Source organism: Desmodus rotundus, chromosome 13 (assembly GCF_022682495.2).
Source record: "Desmodus rotundus isolate HL8 chromosome 13, HLdesRot8A.1, whole genome shotgun sequence".
Classification (NCBI taxonomy): Eukaryota; Metazoa; Chordata; class Mammalia; order Chiroptera; family Phyllostomidae; genus Desmodus; species Desmodus rotundus.
Genome location: NC_071399.1, coordinates 48,121,953 through 48,146,353, shown reverse-complemented (window position 1 = coordinate 48,146,353; position 24,401 = coordinate 48,121,953). Strand labels below are relative to the sequence as shown.

General features: G+C 39.5%; 1 pseudogene; it reads right to left on the bottom strand.

The window, feature by feature from the left end:
- Positions 1 to 65: 65 nt before the first annotated feature.
- Positions 66 to 21,571, bottom strand: LOC112311575 (PRELI domain containing protein 3B pseudogene; annotated as a pseudogene).
- Positions 21,572 to 24,401: the final 2,830 nt, after the last annotated feature.

Sequence of the window (24,401 nt, the reverse complement as noted above, 5' to 3'; positions counted from 1 at the left end):
CATATAAATATATTGCCAGCTAGTAGAGACCTTGGGGACTGGGTGTTGTATACCAACTTTCATCATTATTTCTCTACAAATGCTGCTGCTGCTTATGCTCCCTCTTCCTGAAGCTGTCAATTCTTCAATCTCAGCATTTAATTTATGTTTGTATTACCCAATCTATTGCTTCTCAGCCTTGGAGGTAACTACTGAGACTAATTTCTTTTACAGTGATTATGAATTCTAGAGTCAAAAGTTTTTCTGGGTCCTGAGGATGTGGTTGGTATATAAGTCTCTCATTTATTGAAATCGTATCTGTAAATGCAATACTAGATTTACGTTGTATTGTTTCTCTACAGGAGGATATTCTTACACATATGCTTTGGTTCTTGCTGCACTAATAAGAGATTTCACAGTGGAAAGCAGTCACTACTCTGTGGTTGGAAGTCTATGGCTGTGCAACTTTCCAGAGTGATTTATATGTATTTGTTTTGTATGTCAACTCCAACCACACTTTGGTTCCTAAAGTGTACATATGTCTACATTGCAGCCATTGTAACAGTTTCCCTAAGGTGGTCAAAGACATGCTGTGAAGTCCAGATTTTCTTGGTGCCTCAGTCTGGGCAATATCTGGATGTCCCAATGCACAAAGAGGGAGAGGCCACACTTGCCCTTACCATACCCGCCAGCCACATCCTCTCCGCTGAGTGTGTACACTTTATAAATAGATGTGTAGTTACATTTTGTATATACATAAGCAGGTAAAAATGTAGATACAGAGAGAAATGTGTATATGTATATTATTTTCTGAATTATTTGAAAATTGTAGACATGAAACTTCACCACTAAATACTTTAGCATGTGTCTCTTAAGAACAAGGGCATTCTCCTATATGACCACAGTACAATTGTCCCACTCAGGAACTTAAACTTGATACAGTACAATGTATAATATTCAGTATATATTCAAATTTCCCTAACTTTCTCAATAATATCCTTATAAACATCCAATTTAAGGGATAAATAAAAATTGTAGGTCACGTTCAACATAAAAGCCTTCACCATTTCCCCTAGAAAATCAACAGAAACAACTACATTTTTCATTAATATTTTATGCTAGTAATTTCTGTGGAGGAATTTGCAGATGTCCCATATCCAGATTGTCGGAGTGAAAATAGAAACAACAGCAGCTGCTAGAGGAGAGATTGTTAACACTGATTATATTTGAAGCAACTATATGGAGGAAAGGAACTTCTGAAGACAGTTACAGAAACATTTAAAACCACCCATTGTATTTCTGGGGTGCTGCCCCTTTTCTTCCCATCCCATATTTTAATCTGTCCTCTCTTAGTCCTTTAATAGTTGTGTTTCACAGTGCTTGCTTCCTAGATCCTACCATAATATAAACAGCTTGCTCACATAGGTCTTTTTTATAAAATAGGTTTTATATTTAAAGTGGCTTCATGTTTACAGAAATATTAAGAAACTAGTACAGAGAGTTTCTGTATATCCTCTCATCCCTGGCACAAATTCTCCCTATTATTAACATGCTTGAACAACAATAAAAAATAAAATAAACATCATACATTAGTATAGAACATTTGTTACAAATAATGAAACAATACTGACAAATTATTATTAATAAAGTCCATACTTTATTCAGATTTCCTGAGTTCTTATTTAACCTAATGTCCTTTTTCTGTTCCAAGATCCCATCCAGGATACCAAATTACATTTAGTCATTTCTACTGAGGCTGCTTAGACTGCAATGTTTTCTCAGACTTTTCTTGTTTTTGATGTCCTTGAGAGTTTTGAGTCCATAGATGTTTTGATAATTTAATCTGTCAATATTTCTTGGCAGAGTACCACAACAAATATTACTTTGAATTAAGCATTATCTCTGATAATTGGTGAAAGCCAAATCCTGTTTGAAGTAACTACATGATGAGTATGATAACATTTTAGCAGCCTTGTTTGTGTGTGGGTCATATTACTATTTGTTGATAAAGTATGGTATATAGAGTTCACAGCATTCATTGGGTGGAATGATATTCTTTGGGTAGATTGAGTCAATAAAGCTCAGCTGAGAGAGCAGAACCAATTAGAAGGTGTCTTTTCCCTGGAACTTTATGTTCTTACAGACTTCACATGGAGGGATTCTGTATTTCTCTTTATCTTTGCAAACAAGTTGAGGTAATTTGGCTTGAGACATATGCCTACTGTTTACCAAGCAAGTATTGCCCTTGTCCTTTGTTTTGTTTATTTTTTAAAATTAAGGCTCACATAAGCACAGATCTTATATGTGCAGTTCAAAGTGTTTTGACCAATATATATACCTTTGTAATCCATAGCTCATCAAGATAGAGAACATATCCATCACTGCACAAAGTTGTCTTGTGCCCTTTCCAAGTCAATGCCAGCCCTCAATTTTCAGAGGTGATCACTGGTTCAATTTCTTTCATCATAGATTAGCTTTGCATGTTCAAGGAAACAAAAAATAGATAAATTGGGCTTGATTAAAATTAACCTTTTGTGCTTTAATGAACACAATCAAGAAAAGTGACAATTCACAGAATGGGAAAAATATTTGCAAATCATATATCTGGTAAGGGACTTGTATCTAGAACATATAAAGAACACTTATACTGGGGCGGCCAAGATGGCGGCGAGATAGGTGGGAGCAGAGTCCACTTCCCCTTAATGCCAGTGAAATACCTAGCTGATCTGAGGAGCAGAGCGAACAGCCAACAGTATTCCAGCATATATGAAGATCGGAGACCAAAGACAGAGGACATTGAAAGATCAGACAGTAAGAAGAGTGCTTAAGGACAATAAGATTCCCGGAGACGCACCGGGACCAGGGCGACTGAAGCCCCGGCCCAGGCGCAGGGTCTGCTGCAGGATTCTTGGGAGAGAGCCAGGCTGGGCTGTGTGAGAAGCCAAGTGCTTGTTTGGACCAGGGGGACTTGAATAGGAAGAATTTCTCAACAAGGAAAAGAAAATAGAGGCACATAGTAGCTAGTTAGAGAACTCTCTGCAGCAGCCTCAGCCTCTGGTGCCCCTCCCCCCTCAGCCCCTGGACTGTGAACCGGGAAAAGCAGCCCTAGCACCCACCTGAATCCCGGCTGGCCTGCACCCAGATTAGCGAACTAGGGGCCCACACCTGAAACCCCGGGTGAGCGAGAGCCCTGAAAAGTGGCCCAGCTGCCTGAGTGCCAGACCCAAAGTGCCCCAGTGGGTGCGTACCCCAATCAGTGGCCTGGGGCCCACACCTGAAATCCCGGGTGGGCGGGCGCCCTGATAAGCGCCCAGCTGCCTGGGAGCACAGACAAAAAGCTCCTGGGTAAGCGTGCAACCGGATCAGTGGCTGGCTGCCCCTGCACACAGACCCAAAGCAGGGGCTTGGCAACCAACCAAGTCCAAAGCGGAGATCAGCCACATAACCCGGTCAACAGCCTGGCTGCCAGCAGGCGACCACAGCCAAAAGCACTGGTTCTGAAAAACTCCTACTTAGCCCCTGCGCACAGAACTCTGCAGGGCCTACTGGCTCTCTAGGAGGAAGGCAGAATGCCCAGCAGAGGGGAGCTGCAGGGCTAGGGAAGACTGCATTCCCCTGAAAGACCAGACCCAGTAGGGGGCTGAACTAACCCACAGCAGCACGGAGAGACCCTAGCACCTAAGACAGCAAAGAGCAAGAAGGTGGAATGTGAGTTGCCCTAATTGGTGCAACTCAAGGACAGCACAGCTGGTGAACTAAAGGCCTAGTGGGGAGCAGAAGGACCCGGAGGAACTAGACTGAAGGCTGAACAACAGCGAACAGTGTGGCTCAGGAAGGGAGAAAAGTGAAACCAATCCTTCTAACCACCCCCTCCCGTTCCACAAACAGAATGACCAGCAGAACTAACCTGATCAGTTTAAAGCCTGCAGAAGATCTTTTTTTTCTTTCTTTATTTTTTCTTTTTTCTTTCCTTCTTTCCCCCTGAATTCCTTCTTCCTTTCTGTCCTTATTTCTTTTTTTATTCCTTCTTCCTTCCATCCTTTACCTTTTTTATTCCTTCTTCCTGCCTTCTTTTATTTATTCTTTTGGTTTAATTTTTGTTAAAAAATTCCTTCTTATCTTGCATCTGATCTTTCTTTATTCCTACTCCCTTCCTTCCTTTCCTTTTCTATTCCCTTTTCCCCCCCGTCCCTTCTTTCCCCCCCCCCCCCACCATTCCTTTTTTTCCTACAGGTGAGACAACAAAACCTGGAGTGCTGAAAAGATCAGAGTAAGACTGTGTTACACCCATAAACGTCAGCTCAAGACCAGTGAGGACAGAAGATTAAGGAGACAGCACCACTGAATCCCATTGGCATTCTACCATAGAAGTTCATACCATAAACCCAGGGAGTAAGAATACATCAATTTAAGAAGCAGAGGCTAACAAGAAGAGTCTCACAAACTGTGAAGACAAAGAAACAATTCCCAAATGAAAGGAAAGGAGGAAGCCTCAGAAAGAATGCTAACTGAAAAAGAGGCAAGTCAACTATCAGATACTGAGTTCAAAGCAATGGTCATCAGGAACCTCACTGAGCTCTCTGAGCTCACAGAGAACTACCAGAAACTACAGGAAAACTACAATGAACTCACTGCAAACTATATCAACATGAAAAAGGAAATAGAAACTATCAACAAGGGCCAAGAGGAAATGAAGAATACAATTTCTGAATTGAAGAACACAGTAGAAGGAATGAAAAGCAGACTTGATGAAGCAGAGGATTGGATCAGCGAACTGGAAGACAAAGTAGAAAAAAACACCCAGAAAGAGCAAGAAAAGGAAAAGAGTCTCAGAAAGAATGAAGAGGGATTAAGGGAAATGCAGGACAACATAAACATAACAATATCCATATAATAGGAATACCAGAAGGAGAAGAAGAAGAGGAAGGGATAGAAAACCTGTTTGAAAAAAAAATGATGGAAAATTTCCCTTATCTGAGGAGAGAAAAAGTCACCCAAATACAGGAAACTGAGAGAGTCCCAAGCAAGAGGAACCCAAAGAGACCCACTGCAAGACACACCATAATTAAAATGGCAAATCTCCAAAACAAAGAGAGGATCTTAAAGGCAGCAAAGGAGAAAAAGGAAGTAACATACAAGGGAGCCCCAATAAGGTTAGCAACTGACTTCTCAATGGAAACGCTCCAAGCCAGAAGAGAGTGGCAAAAAATATTCCAAGTAATGAGAACCAGAGGCCTGCAACCAAGACTACTTTACCCAGAAAGGCTCTCAATCGAGATAGAAGGCCAAATAAAGAGTTTCCCAGACAAAAGAACTCTAAAAGAATACACTTCCACCAAACCAGCTCTGCAAGAGATGCTAAAGGGACTGCTTTAAGGAAAGGAAGGAAAAGAGAAAGACAGAGGAACACAGATAGGAAAAAATGGCAATGAATAACTACCTCTCGATAATAACCTTAAACATAAATGGATTAAATGATCCAATCAAAAGACACAGAATAGCTGAATGGATAAGAAAACATGACCCACACATATGCTGCCTACAAGAGACTCATCTCAGGACAAAAGACCTACAGAGATTGAAAGTGAAGGGCTGGAAACAAATTTTCCAAGCAAACTGACAGGAAAAAAAAGTGCGGGTAGCAATACTCATATCAGACAAAATAGACTTCCAAAGAAGGGCCATAAAGAGAGACCCAGAAGGTCACTTCATAATACTCAAAGGAAGAATCCACCAAGAAGGCATAAACATTGTAAATATATATGCACCCAACATAGGAGCACCCAAATACATAAAGAAAATCTTGGAGGATTTCAAGAAAGATATTGACAGCAACACAATCATAGTAGGGGACTTTAACACCCCAGTATCAAAAATGGACAGGTCTTCCAAACATAATATCAACAAGGATGTTGTGTTACTTAACAATACCCTTGATGAAATGGACTTAACTGATATATATAGAGCTTTTCATTCCAAAGAAGCAAAATACACATTCTCTTCAAGTGTACATGGAACTTTTTCAAAGATAGACCACATGATAGGACACAAAGCAAGCCTCAACAAATTCAAGAACATTGAAATAATACCAAGTATTTTCTGGGACAACAAGAGACTGAAACTAGAAACCAACCCCAAAGGAAAATACCCAAAACACGCAAAATCATGGAGTCTGAATAGCATGCTATTAAACAATGAATGGGTCAAGAACGAGATTAGGAAAGAAATCAAAAACTTTCTGGAAACAAATGAAAATGAACTCACAACAACCCAAAACATATGGGACACAGCAAAGGCAGTCCTGAGAGGGAAGTTCATAGCAATACAGGCCTACCTTAAAAAGATAGGAACATTTCAAACAAACAACCTAACCCTACGCGTACAAGAACTCGAGGAACAACAACAAAGACAGCCCAGAGCAAGCAGAAGGAAGGAAATAACCAAGATCAGAGCAGAGTTAAATGACATAGAGACTAAAAGCACAATTCTAAGGATCAATGAATCCAGGAGCTGGTTCTTTGAAAAGATAAACAAAATCGACAAGCCTTTAAGTAGGCTCATCAAGAAGAAAAGAGAGAGGATCCAAATAAACACAATTAGAAATGAAAGAGGAGAGATTAAAACTGAGACTACAGAAATACAAAGGATTGTAAGAAATTACTACGAAGAACTGTATGCCAAGAAATTTGAAAATCTAGATGAAATGGACACATTTCTAGAAAAATATAATCTTCCAAAACTGATGAAGAAGACGCAGAAAACCTGAACAGACCAATAACAGCAGACGAAATTGAAGCAGTCATCAAAAAACTCCCAACACACAAGAGCCCTGGACCAGATGGTTTCCCAGGAGAATTCTACAATGCAATTAAGGAAGAGCTAACCCCTATCCTTCACAGACTATTTGAAAAAATCCAAACTGATGGAAGACTCCCAAACTCTTTTTATGAAGCCAGCAACATCCAAATCCCCAAACCAGATAAAGACACAACGAAGAAAGAAAACTTCAGGTCAATATCGCTGATGAACATAGATGCAAAAATTCTCAACAAAATATTAGCAAACCGCATCCAGCAATACATTAAATAGATCATACACCATGACCAAGTGGGATTCATCCCAGGGATGCAAGGATGGTACAATATTCGCAAATCAATAAATATAATACATCACATCAATAACTGCAAAGACAAAAATCACATGATCTTGTCAATAGATGCGCAAAAAGCATTTGATACAATACAGCATCCATTTCTGATAAAATCACTCAGCAAAGTGGAAATAGAGGGATCATTCCTCAACATCATAAAGACTATATATGAGAGACCTACAGCCAACATCATACTCAGTGGATAAAAACTTAGAGCTTTCCCACTAAGATCAGGAACAAGACAAGGATGCCCTCTCTCACCACTCCTGTTCAACATAGGATTGGAAGTCCTAGCCACAGCAATCAGACAAGAAAAAGCAATTAAAGGCATCCAAATTGGAATGGAGGAAATGAAACTGTCACTGTTTGCAGATGAAATGATAGTGTACATGGAAAATCCTATAGACTCCACCAAAAAATTACTCGACCTAATAAATGAATTTAGCAAAACAGCTGGATACAAAGTCAATACTTAGAAATCAAAGGCATTCCTGTACACCAACAATGAAACTGCAGAAACAGAAATCAGGAAAAAAATCCCATTTGATATAGCAACAAGAAAAATAAAGTACCTAGGAATAAACCTAACCAAGGAGGTAAAAGACCTGTACTCAGAAAACTACACAACACTGAAGAAAGTAATTAAGGAAGACACAAAGAAATGGAAGCACGTACCATGCTCATGGATTGGAAGAATTAACATCATCAAAATGGCCATACTACCCAAAGCAATTTATAGATTCAATGCAATCCCTATTAGAGTCCCCATGACATATTTCACAGATATAGAACAAACATTTCAGAAATTTATATGGAACCATAAACAACCTGAATAGCTGCAGCAATTTTGAGAAAGAAGAACAAAGCAGGAGGGATCACAATACCTGATATCAAACTGTATTACAAGGCCACGGTAATCAAAACAGCCTGGTACTGGCATGAAAACAGGCATATAGAACAATGGAAGAGAACAGAGAGCCCAGAAATAAACTCAAGTCTATACGGTCAATTAATATTTGACAAAGGAGGCAGAAGCATAAAATGGAGCAAAAACAGCCTCTTCAACAGATGGTGTTGGGAGATCTGGACAGCTACATGCAAAAAAATGAAACTCGATCACCAACTTACGCCATACACAAAAATAAACTCAAGATGGATAAAAGACTGAAATATAAGTCGTGACACCATAAAAGTCCTCCAGGAAAACATTGGCAGGAAAATCTCAGACATTCCACACAGCAACATCCTCACAGACATGTCCCCTAAAACAAGGGAGATAAAGGAAAGAATAAACAAATGGGACCTCATCAAAATAAAAAGCTTCTGCATGGCTAAAGAATAGAGCGCCAAAGTACAAGGAGAACCAACAGTATGGGAAAACATATTTGCTAAAGGTACCTCAGACAAGGGCCTGATCTCCAAAATATATAAAGAACTCACACGACTCTACTCCAGGAAGACAAACAACCCAATTAAAAAATGGGCAAAGGACTTAAACAGACACTTCTCCAAGCAAGACATGCAGAGGGCCCAGAGACATGTGAAAGGATGCTCAGCGTCACTAGCCATCAGAGAGATGCAAATTAAAACCATGATGAGGTACCATCTCACACCAGTCAGGGTGGCCAACATAAACAAATCCACAAACAAATGTTGGAAAGGATGCGGAGAAAAGGGAACCCTAGTGCACTGTTGGTGGGAACGCAGACTGGTGAGGCCACTGTGGAAAACAGTATGGAATTTCCTCAGAAAACTAAAAATGGAACTGCCCTTTCACCCAGCAATTCCGCTACTGGGATTATATCCTAAGAACCCTGAAACACCAATCCAAAAGAACCTGTGCACCCCAATGTTCATAGCAGCACAACTTACAATAGCCAAGTATTGGAAGCAAGTTAAGTGCCCATCAGCAAATGAGTGGATCCAAAAACTATGGTATATTTACACAATGGAATTCTACACAGCTGAGAGAAAGAAGGAGCTTATACCCTTTGCAACAGCATTGATGAAACTGGAGAGTATTATGCTAAGTGAAATAAGCCAGGCAGTGAGGGACAAATACCATATGATCTCACCTTTAACTGGAACATAATAAATAGAAAAAAAAAGGAAACAAAATATAACCAGAGACATTGAAGTTAAGAACAATCTAACAATACCGGGGGGGCGGGGGGCAGTGGGAAGAGGGGATTACAGGAACTACTATAAAGGACACATGGACAAAACCAAGGGGGAGGGTAGAGGTGGGGGAGGGAGGTGTGTTCAGCTGGGGTGGGGTGGAGGATGGGGAGAAAAGGCATACAAGTGTAATTGAACAACAATAAAAATTAAAAAAAAGAAAGAAAAAGAACACTTATAATTCAATAATAAAAAGAATAATAACCCAATTTTAACATGAGCAAAAAATTTTCATAGAAATTTCTCTAAAGAAGATATGCAAATGGATAAAATGCTCATGAAAAGATTCTCAACATCATTACTTCTTAAGAAAATACAAATCAAACCAGACACCATTTCACATTTGGATGGTTAAATAAAAAAGAAAGTCAATGGTAAATGTTGATGAGGATGTGGAGAAACTAAAACCCTCATATATATCTAGTGGAAATGTAAAATGGTGCAGCTACTCTGCAAAACTGTTTGGCAAATCCTTGTAAAGTTCTAACAATTCCATTCCTAATTATATAACCATATATTTGAAAACATGTATCCACACAAACCTTGTACATGAATGTTCATGGCATCATTACTTCTAAAGTGGGAAACAAAAGTAGAAACAATGAAATGTGCATGAACTAATGAATAGATAAATAAAATGTGGTATTTCCATTCAGTGCAATATTATTCAGCCATATAAAGGAATGAGTACTGATTCATGCTGCAAGATGGATGAATCTTGAAAACATGTTGTATGATTTAATTTATATGAAATATCTGGAAGATACCAATGCATAGATATAGGAAGTAGATTAGTAGGTGTAAGAGGCTGAGTGATGAAGGAATAGAAACTGCTAGTAGGTAGAGAATTTCTTTTTGGAAAGAAAAAATCTTCTGGAATTTTACAGTGGCAATAGTTTACAATTCTGTGAAAATACTAAAACCACTGAACTGTACTCTTTTTTTAATAAAGATTTTATTTATTTTTAGACAGAGGGGAAGGGAGGGAGAAAGAGAGGGAGAGAAATATCAGTGTGTGGTTGCCTCTTGTATGTCCCCTACTGGGGACCTGGCCTGCAACCCAGGCATGTGCCTTGACTGGGAATCCAACCTGTGACCCTTTGGTTCACAGCTGGCACTCAGTCCACTGAGCCACACCAGCCAGGGCTGAACTGTACTCTTTAAAAGGATAAATGTTATAGTATGATAATTATAGCTCCATAAAAATAATTCTCAAAAAAATTAGTCAATGTCATTCACTATACCAATAAAGCTAAAGAAAAAGTGTATTGTTTTTACAATAGATTCAGGAGCAAAGAACTGTGTCAACCCACACGACTCCTGTTAAACATTGTACCTGAAGCCCTAGTCAGTATAATAAAGGAAGAAAATGAAATAAAAGCCATAAAGGGAAAAATAAAACTGTTTTTATTCCAAAATAATATTATGGTGTACACAGAAGATATTAGTGAATTTAGCAAGGCTGCAGCACACATGGGCAATATACAAAGCCAACTGTATTTTTATATACAGTTGGCCCTTGAACAACATGGGCTTGACTGTTTAGGTCCACTTATGTGTGGATCTTTAAATAAATAGTTTCTCCTCATTATGAATTCCTTAATAACATTTTCTTTTCTCTAGATTATTTTATTGTAAGATACAGTATATAATACATATAGCATACAAAATAATGTGTTAATTAACTGTTTATTATTGTTAAGGCTTCTGATCAACAGTAGGTTTATTCGTAGCTGAGTTTTGGGGGAGTCAAACGTTATATATGGATTTTTGACTGAATAAGTGGTCCACACCCCTCATCCCCACATTGTTCAAGGGTCAACTGTACTACCAAAAACTAAATAGAAAATAAACTCAATAGCATTTACATAAACAATTTAAATATTTAGTGATACATTTGAAGACTACACTGTAGTCTACATTTGTAGTCTACACTGAAGACTACAAATACCACTCAAAGAAAATTTAGAAGGACTAAATAAATTGAGAAGTATACTATATTTATAGATTAAGATTACAATAAAAATACCAGCAGGCTTTTCCATAGAAATTACTGGGTTATTCAGGTCCTTTGCCCATTTTTAATTGGATTTTTTTTTTTGGTGTTGAGTATTATAAGTTCTTTGTAAAGTTTGAATATTAACCCTTTACCAAATTTATTGGTGAATATATTCTGCCATTAAGTGGATTGTCTTTTTATTTTGTTAATGGTTTCCTTTGCTATGCAAAACTATTTAGTTTGATGTAGTCTCAGGCATTTATTTTTTCTTTTCTCTCCCTTGCCTGAGGAGATATATCAGAAGAAAATGCAGCTACAGGCAATGTCCCAGACTATATGGCCTAAGTTTTCATCTAGGATTTTTATGGTTTTGACTCTAAGATTTAAATCTTTCATCCATTTTGAATTTATTCTTGTGTGTGGTACAAGAAGGTGGTCTAGTTTCATTTTTCTCCATATATCTGTCCAATTTTCTCGATACCATATATTGAACAATCTACCTTTAGCTTCTTAAATGTGCTTGTTTATTTCTGGGCTCTCTATTCTCTTCCATTGATCTATGTGTCCATTTATATGCCAGCACTGGAATTTAAATTAAAGAAATTTAAATTGTAAAGAACAACTTACAGGGAAACAATAGTAGAGTGGATGAAGCTGAGAATCAAATCAATGATTTGGAACATAAGAAAGAAACAAACAACCAATTAGAACAACAAGAAGAAAAAAAAAGTCCCCAGAAAAATGAGAATGGAATAAGCAGCCTTTGGAACAACTTCAGGAAGTCCAACATTGACATCACAGGGGTGTCTGAAGGACAAGAGAAAGAGCAAGAAATTGGAAATCTATTTAAAAAAAATAATGAAAGAAGAGAGAAAAATAAGATGGAGGCATAGGTAGACACACTGTGCCTCCTTGCACAACCAAAAGAAGGACCACAATAATTTAAAAACAGAAAACACCACAACTGACAGAAAATCGAACCACATGGAAGTCCAACAACCAAGGAGAGTTCGTTGGAGAGACCCACAGGGGCCTAGAGCATGCACAAGCCCATGCACACAGAAATCAACACCAGAGGGGCCCAATTTGATTGTGGGTAGCAGAGGCAGTGACTGAAATCCAGCAGAGAGTGGAACAGGTGCCATTGCTCCCTCTCAGTCCCTCCCCCACATACAGCATCACAGCGCAGCGACCAGCATTACCCCACCTAGGTGAACACCTAAGGCTCTGCCCCTTTACAAAACAGGCACATCAAGACAAAAAAATGGCCCAAATGAAAGAACAGATCAAAGCTCCAGAAATAATTCAACTAAGCAGCGAACAGATAGCCAACCTATCAGATGCACAGTTCAAAACACTGGTAATTAGGATGCTCACAGAATTGGAAGAATTTGGTCGCAAACTAGAAAAAATGAAGGCTGTGCTAAGAGAAACAAAGGAAAATGTACAGGGAGCCAATAGTGATGCGAAGGAAACTGGGACTCAAATCAATGGTGTGGACCAGAAGGAAGAAAGAAACATCCAACCAGAAAAGAATGAAGAAACAAGAATTCAGAAAAATGAGGAGAGGCTTACGAACCTCCAGGACATCTTGAAATGTTCCAACATCCGAATTATAGGGGTGCCAGAAGGAGAAGAGGAAGAACAAAAAATTGAAAACTTATTTGAACAAATAATGAAGGACAACTTCCCCAATCTGGCAAAGGAAATAGACTTCCAGGAAGTCCAGGAAGCTCAGAGAGTCCCAAAGAAGCTGGACCCAAGGAGGAACACACCAAGGCACATCATTATTACATTATCTAAGATTAAATAGAGGAAGAGAATCTTAGAAGCAGCAAGAGAAAAGGAGACAGTTACCTACAAAGGAGTTCCCATAAGACTGACAGCTGATTTCTCCAAGGAGACCTTACAGGCAAGCAGGGGCTGGAAAGAAGTATTCAAAGTCATGAAAGGCAAGGACCTACATCCAAGATTACTCTATCCAGCAAAGCTATCATTTAGAATGGAAGGGCAGAAAAAGTGCTTCTCAGATAAGGTTAAGTAGTTCATCATCACCAAGCCCTTATTATATGAAATGTTAAAGGGATTTATCTAAGAAAAAGAAGATAAAAAATATGAACAGTAAAAATGACAGCAAACTTATAGTTATTAACAACCACACCTAAAACAAAAACAAAAGCAAACTAAGCAAACAACTAGAACAGGAACAGAACCACAGTAATGGAGATTACATGAAGAGTTATCACTAGGGGAGTGGCAGGGGGAGAGGGGGGAAAGGTACAGAGAATAAGTAGCATAAATGATAGGTGGAAAATAGACAGGGGGAGGGTAAGAATAGTGTAGGAAATGTAGAAGCCAAAGAACTTATAAGTATGACCCATGGACATGAACTATAGGGAGGGATTGTGGAGGGAGGGGGTGGGCAGGATGGAGTGGTGTGAAGGGGGGGGAAATGGGAAAACTGTTAATAGCATAATCATAAATATATTTAAAAAATTAAAATTAAAAAAAATAATGAAAGAAAACTTCCCTACTTTGGTGAATGAAATAAACATGCAAGCCCAGGAAGCACAGAGAGTCTCGAACAAGATGGATGAAAAAAGGCCCATTCCAAGATACATCATAATTAAAATGCCATTGGTTAAAGATAAAGAGAGTATCTTAAAAGCAGCAAGAGAAGAGGTTAGTTACCTAGAGGGGAGTTCCCATGAGACTGTCCACTGATTTCTCAAAAGAATATTTGCAGGCTAGAAGGGATTGCCAAGAACTATTCAGTACCAAGAAGAATGAAGTACCTAAGAATAAACCTAACCAAGGAGGTAAAAGACCTGTACTCAGAAAACTACACATCACTGAAGAAAGAAATTAAGGAAGACAAAAATAAATGGGAGTATATACTGTGTTCATGGATTGGAAGAATTAACATCAACAACATGTCCATACTACCCAAAGCAATTTATAGATTCAACACAATCCCTATTAAAATACCAGTGAAATATTTCACAGATGTAGTACAAACATTTCAAAAATTTATATGGAACCATAAACGACACTGAATAGCCTCAGCAATTTTGAGAAAGAACAACAAAGTAGGAGGGATCACCATACCTGACATCACGCTATATTACAAGGCCACAGTAATCACAACAGTCTCGTACTGGCATAAGAACAGAAACATAGATCATTAGAACAGAATAAAGAGGCCAGAAATAAACCCAAGTCTCTATGGTCAATTAATATTTGAATAATGGGGCAAAAGCATAATGGAGTAAAAATAGTCTCTTTAACAAATGGTGTTGGGAGATCTGGACAGCTATATGCAAAAAAATGAAACTGAACCACCAAGTTACACCATACATAAAAATAAACTCAAGGTGGATAAAAGACTTAAATATATGTCATGACACCATGAAAGTCCTAGAGGAGAACACGGAGGGAAATTTCAGATATCTCATGCAGCAGTATTTTCACTTATATGTCCCCTAGAGCAGAGGACATAAAGGAAGGAATAAACAAATGGGACTTCATCAAAATAAAAAGCTTCTGCATGGCTAAAGAAAACATCAGCAAAATGAAAAGAGAACCAACTGTATGGGAAAATATATTTGCCAATGATACCTCGGACAAGTGTTTGATCTCCAAAATATATAAAGAACTCACACAATTCCACTCCAGGAAGACAAAGCAATTAAAAAATGGGCAAAGGACCTGAACAGACTCTTCTCCAAGGAGGACATATAGAGGGGCCCAGAGACATGTGAAAAGGTGCTCAGCATCACTAGCCATCAGAGAGATGCAAATTAAAACCACAACGAGTTACCACTTGACACTGGTCAGAAGGGCCATAATAATCAAATCAACAAACAGCAAGTGCTGGGAAGTTTGTGGAGAAAAGGGAACCCTAGTTCACTGTTGGTGGAAATGCAGGCTGGTGCAGCCACTGTGAAAACAGTATGGAATTTCCTTAAAAAACTAAAGATGGAACTACCTTTGACCTGGCAATTGCACTGCTGGGATTATACCATAAGAGCCCTGAAACACCAACTCAAAAGAACCTATGCACCCCAATGTTCATAGCAGCACAACTTACAATTGCCAAGTGCTGGAAGCAACCTAAGTGCCCATCAGTAAATGAGTGGATCAAAAAACTATGGTACATTTACACAATGGAATACTACACAGCAGAAAGAAAGAAGGAGCTCCTACCCTTCATGACAGCATAGATGGAACTGGAGAGCATTATGCTAAGTGAAATAAGCCACGTGGTGAAAGACAAATACCGTATGATCTCACCTATAAATGGAACCTAATCAACAAAACAAATAAGCAAGTAAAACCAGAGACATGGAAATAAAGAACAAACTGACAATAATCAGAGTGGAGTGGGGAGAGGGATAATTGGGGAAAGTAGGGGAAGGATCATCAAGGAACTTGTGTAAAGGACCCATGGACAAAGCCAAAGTGGATAGGGTCGAGGGTGGGAGTTGGGGGTGGGTGGCACAGGGGAGAGTGGAGGGAGGAAAATGCAGACAACTGTATCTGAGCAACAATTAAGAAAACAAATATTCAGTCATGAAAAGCAGCTACCTACACCTAAGATTGCTCTAACCAGCAAAGCTATCGTTTAGAAGGGCAGATAAAGAACTCCCAGACAAGAAAAATCTGAAGGAGTTCACCATCACCAAAACATTATATGAAATGCTAAAGGGACTTAATTAAGAAAAAGAAGATCAAAACTATGAACAATAAAATGGCAAAAATATATACCTATCAACAATTGAATATAAAAAACAAACTAAGCAAACAAGAATAAAAGAAACAGGATTGTGGATACAGAGAACATTTTGATGATTGCCAGACAGAAGGGGATTTGGGGGAATGGGTGAAGAGGTGAGGGGTTAAAAAGTACAAATTGGTTGTTACAGAAGAGCTGTGGGGATGTAAAGTACAGTATGGGAAATCGAGTAGCCAAAGAACTTATATGCATTATCCATGGACATGAACAATGGTGGAGGGATTGCCTCAGGGAATGGAGGATGCTGGGTGCAGGGGGAGCAAAGGGGGAAAACAACAACATAATCAATAAAATATAATTAAAAAACAAAAACAAAAATAAAGAGTTTACTAATAGCCCACACCATTAAAATCAATTGACTTGTAAAAGGTACCAAGGCAATCTGATGAAGAAGGAATGTCTTTTTTTGCAAACAGCACTGAAACAACTGAATATTTATATTAAAAAAAGAGCCTCAACCCCTAAATCACACTGTATACAAAATTAATCTATGATATTTGTAGAATGCTACACATAACAATGGCAGAATGTACATCTTTTCCGAAACACATGGAAGGTTCATAGGATAGACCATAGACGGGGCCATAAAACAAGTTTAAATACATTTCAAATGGTTGAAATCAAACAGAGTGTTGTTTTAAATTAGCAGATTGAAATTAGAAGTAAAAAAAATCTGGAAAATTCTCAATTATTTTGTTTTACTTGTCCTATCAATTCCTGCAAAAGGAGTGCTGTAATGTTTTATTATAATTGGATATTTGTCTATACCTTCCTTTGTTCTGTCCATTCTTACATTGCGAATTCTGAAGCTTTGTAATTTGATACATAAATATTTAAAATTGCTCTGTCTTCTTGAGTGACCCTTTTATCAATATATCTTTTTCATCTCTGGTAAAACTCCTTGCTCTACAGCCTACTTTCTTTTATATTAAAATAGGCTCTCTAACTTTGTTATGTTAAGTGTTTGCTTTTTAGTTATATCTTCTTTCTTTTTTTAGAGGTTGGTTGCTATTATGATTATAATATGCATCTCTGATGAATTAATATTATACAACTTTATATGTAATATAAGAACCTCACAAGTGATTGTATATATATATATATAAATGAAAAATTATATAGCTTTTTCTTATTACAAAACATACATAGAATTGTACAAACCTTAATATAATGTATAAAATTAAAATGAAGAGAAACACCTGTCTGCATACTGTTGTTCATCCTTTGAGACCTTTTTCTACATGCAAATGCACTTCATTAATTCTTCTATGAACTTGCCACTACTCCATATTAAACACAGTTCAGTCTCAGTCTCATGGGAACATCTTTTTATTTAAAGTATATTTTACCGATTATGATATTACAGTTGTCCCAGTTTTTCCTCCCTTTTATCCCCTTCCAACCTGCACACCAACTTCCACCAGCATTCCGCAACCCGCCCCTTAGTTCATGTCCATGATGGTCCATATAAGTTCTTTGACTTTTCCATTTCCTATACTATTCTTAACCTCCCCCTATTTTGTACCTAGCAATTATACTTCTTATTCCCTGTAATTTCCCCCCAACCCCCCAACCCTCCCTGCTAATAACCCTCCATGTGATCCCCATTTCTGTGATTCTGTTCCTGTTCTAGTTGTTTGCTCAGTTTGTTTTTGTTTTTGTTTTTAGATTCAGTTGTTGATAGTTGTGAGTTTGTTGTCATTTTACTGTTCATAGTTTTGATCTTCTTCTTTTTCTTAAATAAGTCTTTATAACATTTCATTTAGTGAGGGCTTGGTGATGATGAACTCCTTTAGCTTGACCTTATCTGGGAAGCACTTTATCTGCCCTTCCATTCTAAGTGATAGCTTTGCTGGATAGAGTAATCTAGGTTGTAGATTCTTGCTTTTCATGACTTTGAATACTTCTTCCCAGCCCTTCTTGCCTGCAAATTTTCTTTTGACAAATCAGCTGACTTATGGGAACTCCTTTGTAGATAATTCTCTCTTTTTCTCTTGCTGCCTTTAAGATTCTCTTTATCTTTAACCCTTGTCATTTTAACTATGATGCATCTTGGTGTGGTCCTCTTTGGGCGTAACTTGATTGGGACTGTCAGTGCTTCCTGGACTTGCATGTCTATTTCCTTCACCAAATTAGGGAAGTTTTCTTTTCATTATTTTTTTCAAATAGATTTCCAATTTCTTGCTCTTTCTCTATGATGTGAATGTTGGAATGCTTGAAGTTGTCCCAAAGGCTGCTTACACTGTCCTCTTTTTTTTTTTTTAATTCTTTTTTCTTCTTCTTGTTTTGACTGGTTGTTTTTTGCTTCCTTATGTTTCAAATTGATTAGATTCCTGGCTTCATCCACTCTACTGTTTGTTTCCCTGTGGGGAACTGTTCCAAGCGTGGGAAATGTGGCTCAGCCCCCACTCGGAAAAGCCAGTGGGGAGCGAGGTTGGCAGGCAGGACCCACATCCATGGATAGGTTCTCCAGTGGGAAATTGGGCTTGCATTGTACCTTGACTGCTATGAGACTTGTTCTTGCTAAAACTCCTTCACCCTGAATTGAGGCAGCAAATGTTTACTGAGTATCTTCATCTTCCTAATGTCTGTGCTAAGCCACCCAAGTATGGAAGGTGAGCAATTTCCCCCTCCAGCTGTAACATCCTTGTCTTTGAAGTAATTAGCAGTATTCTGTCCTTTGTTATTCTTAAAAGGTAATCACCTATGGTGAACCTGTGCATAGTAAATGAGGACCATCCTCCATGTAATGTGCCCAGAAAAACAATAAAAGCCTGTCCAGGCGGGGACCGGCTTTCTCTTGGGCTCTCTCTAGCCCTCTCGCCCTCTCTCACTTAGAGAATGGCCATGCTGTCCCTTTCCTCCACAGGATTTCTGTAGTCCGTGTGTATTTGTATACTGCGGCCACAACAGCAGATGCTGCGGGTCGGGATCTGGGTCATTTCCCTGTAAATTCTTTCTTTATTTTAATTTGTGTAACCTTCATTTCTGATTAGATTATTTTTGTGCTGTTGAGTTCCTCACTATGTTCCTTGAGCATCCTTATAACCAGTGGTTTGGCTCTGCATCTGATACAGTGCTTACCTCCATTTTGTTTAGTTCTTTTTCTAGAGTTTTGATCTGTTCTTTCATTTGGGGCATGTTTGTCTCCTCATTTTGGCAGCCTTCCTGTGTTTGTTTCTATGTATCATGTAGAGCTGCTATGACTCCCTGTCTTGGTACTCTGGCCTCATATAGTAGGTATCCTGTAGGGCCCAGTGGCACAGCCTTCCCTATCAGCCAAGCTGCCTACTGGAAGTGTGCTCTTTTTGTGGGCTGAGTATACCCTTCTCTTGTAGTTGAGCCTTGTTTGCTGTTGGTATATCAGTGGGAGGGATTTACCCAGGCCAGCCAGCTTCGACAACTGGCTGTGACCACTTATCACCAATCTCCACCCTCTGTGGAGGATCACCTGTGCAGGGGCAGGGTGGCAGTGCTCTGAATTGGTCTGTAGCTGTGCACTATGTGTGCTGGCCCTGGGGTTTCCTGGTTAGTGCAGGTCAAGGTCAGCTCCCACCTGTGTTTTGCCCAGGGACACCCTTCCTGAGCTATAAAGCAATCTGAGATGGCTGCTACTTGTGCTATGCTTGGAGATTCCCAGGAGAAGCAAAGCTGTGAATATAGACTGGCTGCTGCTAGTGCCCAGCCTGGAGCTCACTGAGACCAGCTGTTGCTTGTTTGATAGTATTTAGGAAGTCGTGAAGCATGAGCCAACACCATCATTCATATGGAAAAGGAGCTTGGGTGGGCCTGTAAGTTGGGTGGTGCAGAGTCTCTGGGGATCTTCAAGGTGGGTGTTAGCCAGGTGATGTAGTCTCAAATATGGCACCAGACTGCTGGCTCCCTGGCTTTGCAGTGGGAGGGCTCAGAAAAGGGACAATGGCCTCTGCTAGCCTAGATGCCAGACACTTCAGCCTCTCCCAATGTGCCACTGGTGCTCTTCAAGCTGCCACCCTGGTGCTGGAACTCAGAGGAAGTGAGTCTGGGTAGGTGAGTCTGTGTGTGGGTTCTTAAGAGGAACTGCTTGAGGCTGTAGCAGTTTCTTCCAGGGATTGAATCCTCACTGGGTTTTGCAGCCAGAAGTTGTAGGGATTTATTATCCTGGTACTGGAACCCTGGGCTGAGGGATCCAGTGTGGAGCTGGGCCTGCCTGCTCCTGAGATATCTCTCCCAAATTTTTATTCACCACATGTAGGTGAGAGACCAGTCCATTCGGCATCTGTGCCCCTCCTATAAGTTTTGATGAATTTGGTTTTTTAGTCAGACTTCCATTCAACACGATTACTGATGGTTATGATCAATGGTTGTTCTAAATTTTAGCTGTAATTGTGATGTGGATATGTAAAGAGGCGAGCTATGTCTGCCTACATTGCCATCTTGACTGGAAGCCCAAAATTAGTTTCTTTTTATTTTATATGTAAATGACACTTAAGTTTGATGGCTTTATTACTTCATTTCTCAGTTCATAATTTTAGCACTTTGCTATGAATTATGGCTATACACTCAAATATACTTCTGAGTAAAATTATTGCAAACACTGAGGTCTTTAATTCTTTGGGATCACGTCTCTGGTCATTATATGTTTACTACCATTACTATTTTAAAGGCTTTGTCAAAAACACTGCCTTTCAGGAAAGAGGCCAAAAGGAGGAGTTGCTTGAGAAAAGCTCACTTGTCTGCTCCACTAGCCCACGTTCAGCAGAACTGGCTTTTTACACTCATTTAAATGACATATTGGAAGCTGAAAGTGCTGTCACAGGACAGGTGTTTGCCTTCGCATCTCCCATACAAATTTTGGCGATGGGGCCGGTTAGGGTCAATGTAGTGGAGTTTGAGAAGGAGCATCTAACTCCGTTTACAACTTTGACAGGTAATATCCTCCACTAGGTAAGGGTTGTAAGACTTTTGACAAGTTCTGCAAGACTGCTTAAAGTAAACCTTGTTAGTGCCCTATACACACCACACATAGGCACCTCCCCATCGAGTGTTGTAGTCCTTGCAGTGATAGCCATATATTTGCTCCAAGAATTGGAAGTGTAGGCGCTCTTTGCCTGGCTCTTGGTTCTGCGCGACGTCCTCCCGATCTGGCGACTTGGCGCCCACGCCCTCTTGGGCACCCCGGCGGGCGGCGGCTGTTCTGGGCTCCCTGACCGCTCCTCAGGGCAACCTCCGCTCTCTGGTCTCCCGCTGCTGCCAGATTCCCCCACACCGAGGCCACAGCCTCAGCTTCCTCCTCCTCCTGGGACTGCGGTCGGTCGTTGGGGCTTACTCTTCGTGGACCCCTCTCCCTGCTGGGCGCCTCGGGGCCTGGGAGGTGGCAGCCCTCGCTCTCCCTCTGGCACCCTGGGCTTTTGCTGGCCCGTAGTGGTCTCAGCTTTTTCCTGGAAGGTGGTGAAGCCGGGAGAAGCCAAAGGAGAGTACAGCGCGACATTGCGCAGGCAACCGCTTGGGTGGGGGGGGGACACTGTAGTGCTCCGGGGCCCAGCGGGCAGCCTGCGGGGAGGCTGGGGGCCTGGGGTTGTGGGACCTGCCTGTTTACTTCTACTACTACTGTTAACTCACTACTAACAAGTGTCTTTTCTTGACAAAACAGAGCAGTGAAGCTTATTTTGCCGTCCATAATTTATGATTAAAAACAAATGATACAAATTTTACTTCCCTAATTTAGCTATGAATTTCAGCACCAGGCTTAATTAAAAATTTAAATGATTATAAAATAACTTTATAGAAGTGAATAAATATTCACTCATTTTGGGTTCCAGTTGACAAATTAACTTTGAAATTTCATTCCTTATAATGTGGTCTTACTGCATGTGACAAGGACATAGCCATGCTACCTGCAACTCACCACACAAGTTGGAGAACACCTGAATTGTGCTATACTCTGTTTAATAAGAGTTGTCCAGTGATTATGTGCTTGAATATTGACAAAATGTTAAATTGCTATAAATGCTGCTAAACATTTACTCTTAATTTCTATACTTACCTCTTTCTGGACCAAACACAGTGTGCAGATTTGTACGGGTCCAAGGACCACTTTGAGCAGTGCTGCTTTAAGTAACCTGCACTGAAGAGACTGAGAAAAGAACTAGTTAAGTTTATGAAGTAGCAGAAGGGAGGAAGAAAACAAAGAGACAATGGATTTGTGGAAGACTAGGTTAAGCATTAAGAAAGAGGAAGTGGTTAACTGTATTAACTGCCAGAAAGGTTAAGTAGGTTGAAGAAGGGGGTGGGGAAAGCCATGTGTTGATAATTAGGACATTAGGAGAGGGTTTTGAAAAAGTGATTTCAGTGAAGTGCTAGAGTGGTGATGGTGGTGAAAGAGAGACAGGCACTAGTAGGCTGAGGAAATGGGGAAGTAGAAAGAACAAATGGGGACTTCTATTTCAAGAAGCTAGATAGTAAAGAAGTGGAAACGGTGTGGTAGCTTATGAGTGCAAAAAAGGTGAAAGGGAGACTTTTTAGACTAGAGGACACTCAAAAAAATATATCAGTGAAGGGGCCTCAAGCTGAAAAAGTTCTATCTCCAGATAGAAAATCTAAGAACGATTTTTATTTGGTCTTAATGGCAATCTTAAAACTACTACAGAGGTGTGGGAAGATCAGGGGAAGCTTCTTTTAAGAATCTGCACAACTTCTAATATTTCTTTGGTAGTACAACAGAAAGCAAGGATTTTTATGGACTCAGTTGCTCCTGAGTTGTGTAAAAGGATTTTAAATGTAGTAAGGAACAGTTAAATTAATACATCCTTTTGTAAATTATGAAATCTCTATCATAATTGTGGTAAATCCAGATGTTGACAAACTGGTTTAATAAAGCAAATCATACCTACATATAAAGAGTTTACTTCAGTTCCCAGAACTTTCCTGAGCTCTCCTGCCCTCCCCACTTTTAGTAAACAAGCATCTACTGTGTTCCCAACATTGTGCTAGGTACTAAGACTACCAAGATAATTTTGTCTCTATTCTGTAGGAGCTCATTAGAGAAATACTATAAGCTATGGTGCTTTCTGGTTAAATCAGAGGCTCAGTTATGTCACCGAAGACCTGTTTTTTTTTGTTTTTGTTTTTTTGATATTCCTATTGTGTCATCCTAAACGTTTCTGCTTTATCTTCAGGTCAGCTTGTCTTAAGTTACAATGGCTGCAGCAATTGCAAGGGTAACATCCTCATAATAGTTAAGGAATAGAAGAACTCTCATCTTTGTATTCATTTCAACAGGCTCCCAGTGGACTATCTTTGATCTAGCAAAGACCAAAATTGCACCCTGAGCCCCTGCCTACACTAATCCTGGGCAAAGTGAATAGGATTACCACTTTGATGATGATATCTGTTCTCTGTAGCTGGAGCTGGGCATGGACTCTACCTCCTGACAAACTTTTGGCTTCTAAGAGAGGGTTTCTGAGCTTTGGCAGATATAGCAGGCTTACAAATATACCTGGGCCATTGAATAGGCTGATAATTGCCAACCCTTTGTACATTCTGGCACATGCTGTGGTATACATAGAAAATGGTAATTCATCACACCACTCACTGGGATAACCTCAAAAGGCTTGCAGCCATGGCTTTCCCGAAGGCTCCAGCTGCCTCAGCCCTGCTCAGCTTTTTCAAGAACAAGGAAATTCAGATCAGAGTACAACTTATTTTGTTCACAGCACCTTAGTTGGGAAATTCTGACTGGGCAATCCACAGCATCTGTCAGAGAGAGAAAAATGTGTAATCAAACTAGACAATCTATTATTATAAGTAAACACTAACAAATGGAAGAGATGCAGTTTCTAAGCCAATGTTTGATAGGGGTGGTTCCAGGAAGCTTTTCTGTGATGTTTGTTCCTTTGTGCATGCTGCTTCTCCTTTCTTGGTGTTTTCTTTACCAATACAATGTAACAGATAAGTAGAGTCAAACATGCCTGGTTCAAATCTTATGCTATCCATCAGCTCTAGAATATTGGGCCAATTAATTAACTTTTCCAAGCTTGTTTCCTCATATGAAAAGTGGAATAATGTTATCACTACTTATTTAAATTATTGTTTTTGAGGATTAAGATAATTATGTAAAATGGACAGCACAACTCATGGTATGTAATGTTAACCAATAAAGATTTGAAGCTATAAAATAAATTAAAGTTTATTTGGGGTCTTAAAAAAAAGACTTAGAACTGAGAGACCCAGATTCAGGCAGCAATTCAAACTTGTTCTGGGGAGAACAAAGGCAGGGTTTATAAAGGCAAAAATTATAAAATGTAATTTTTTCATGCAAA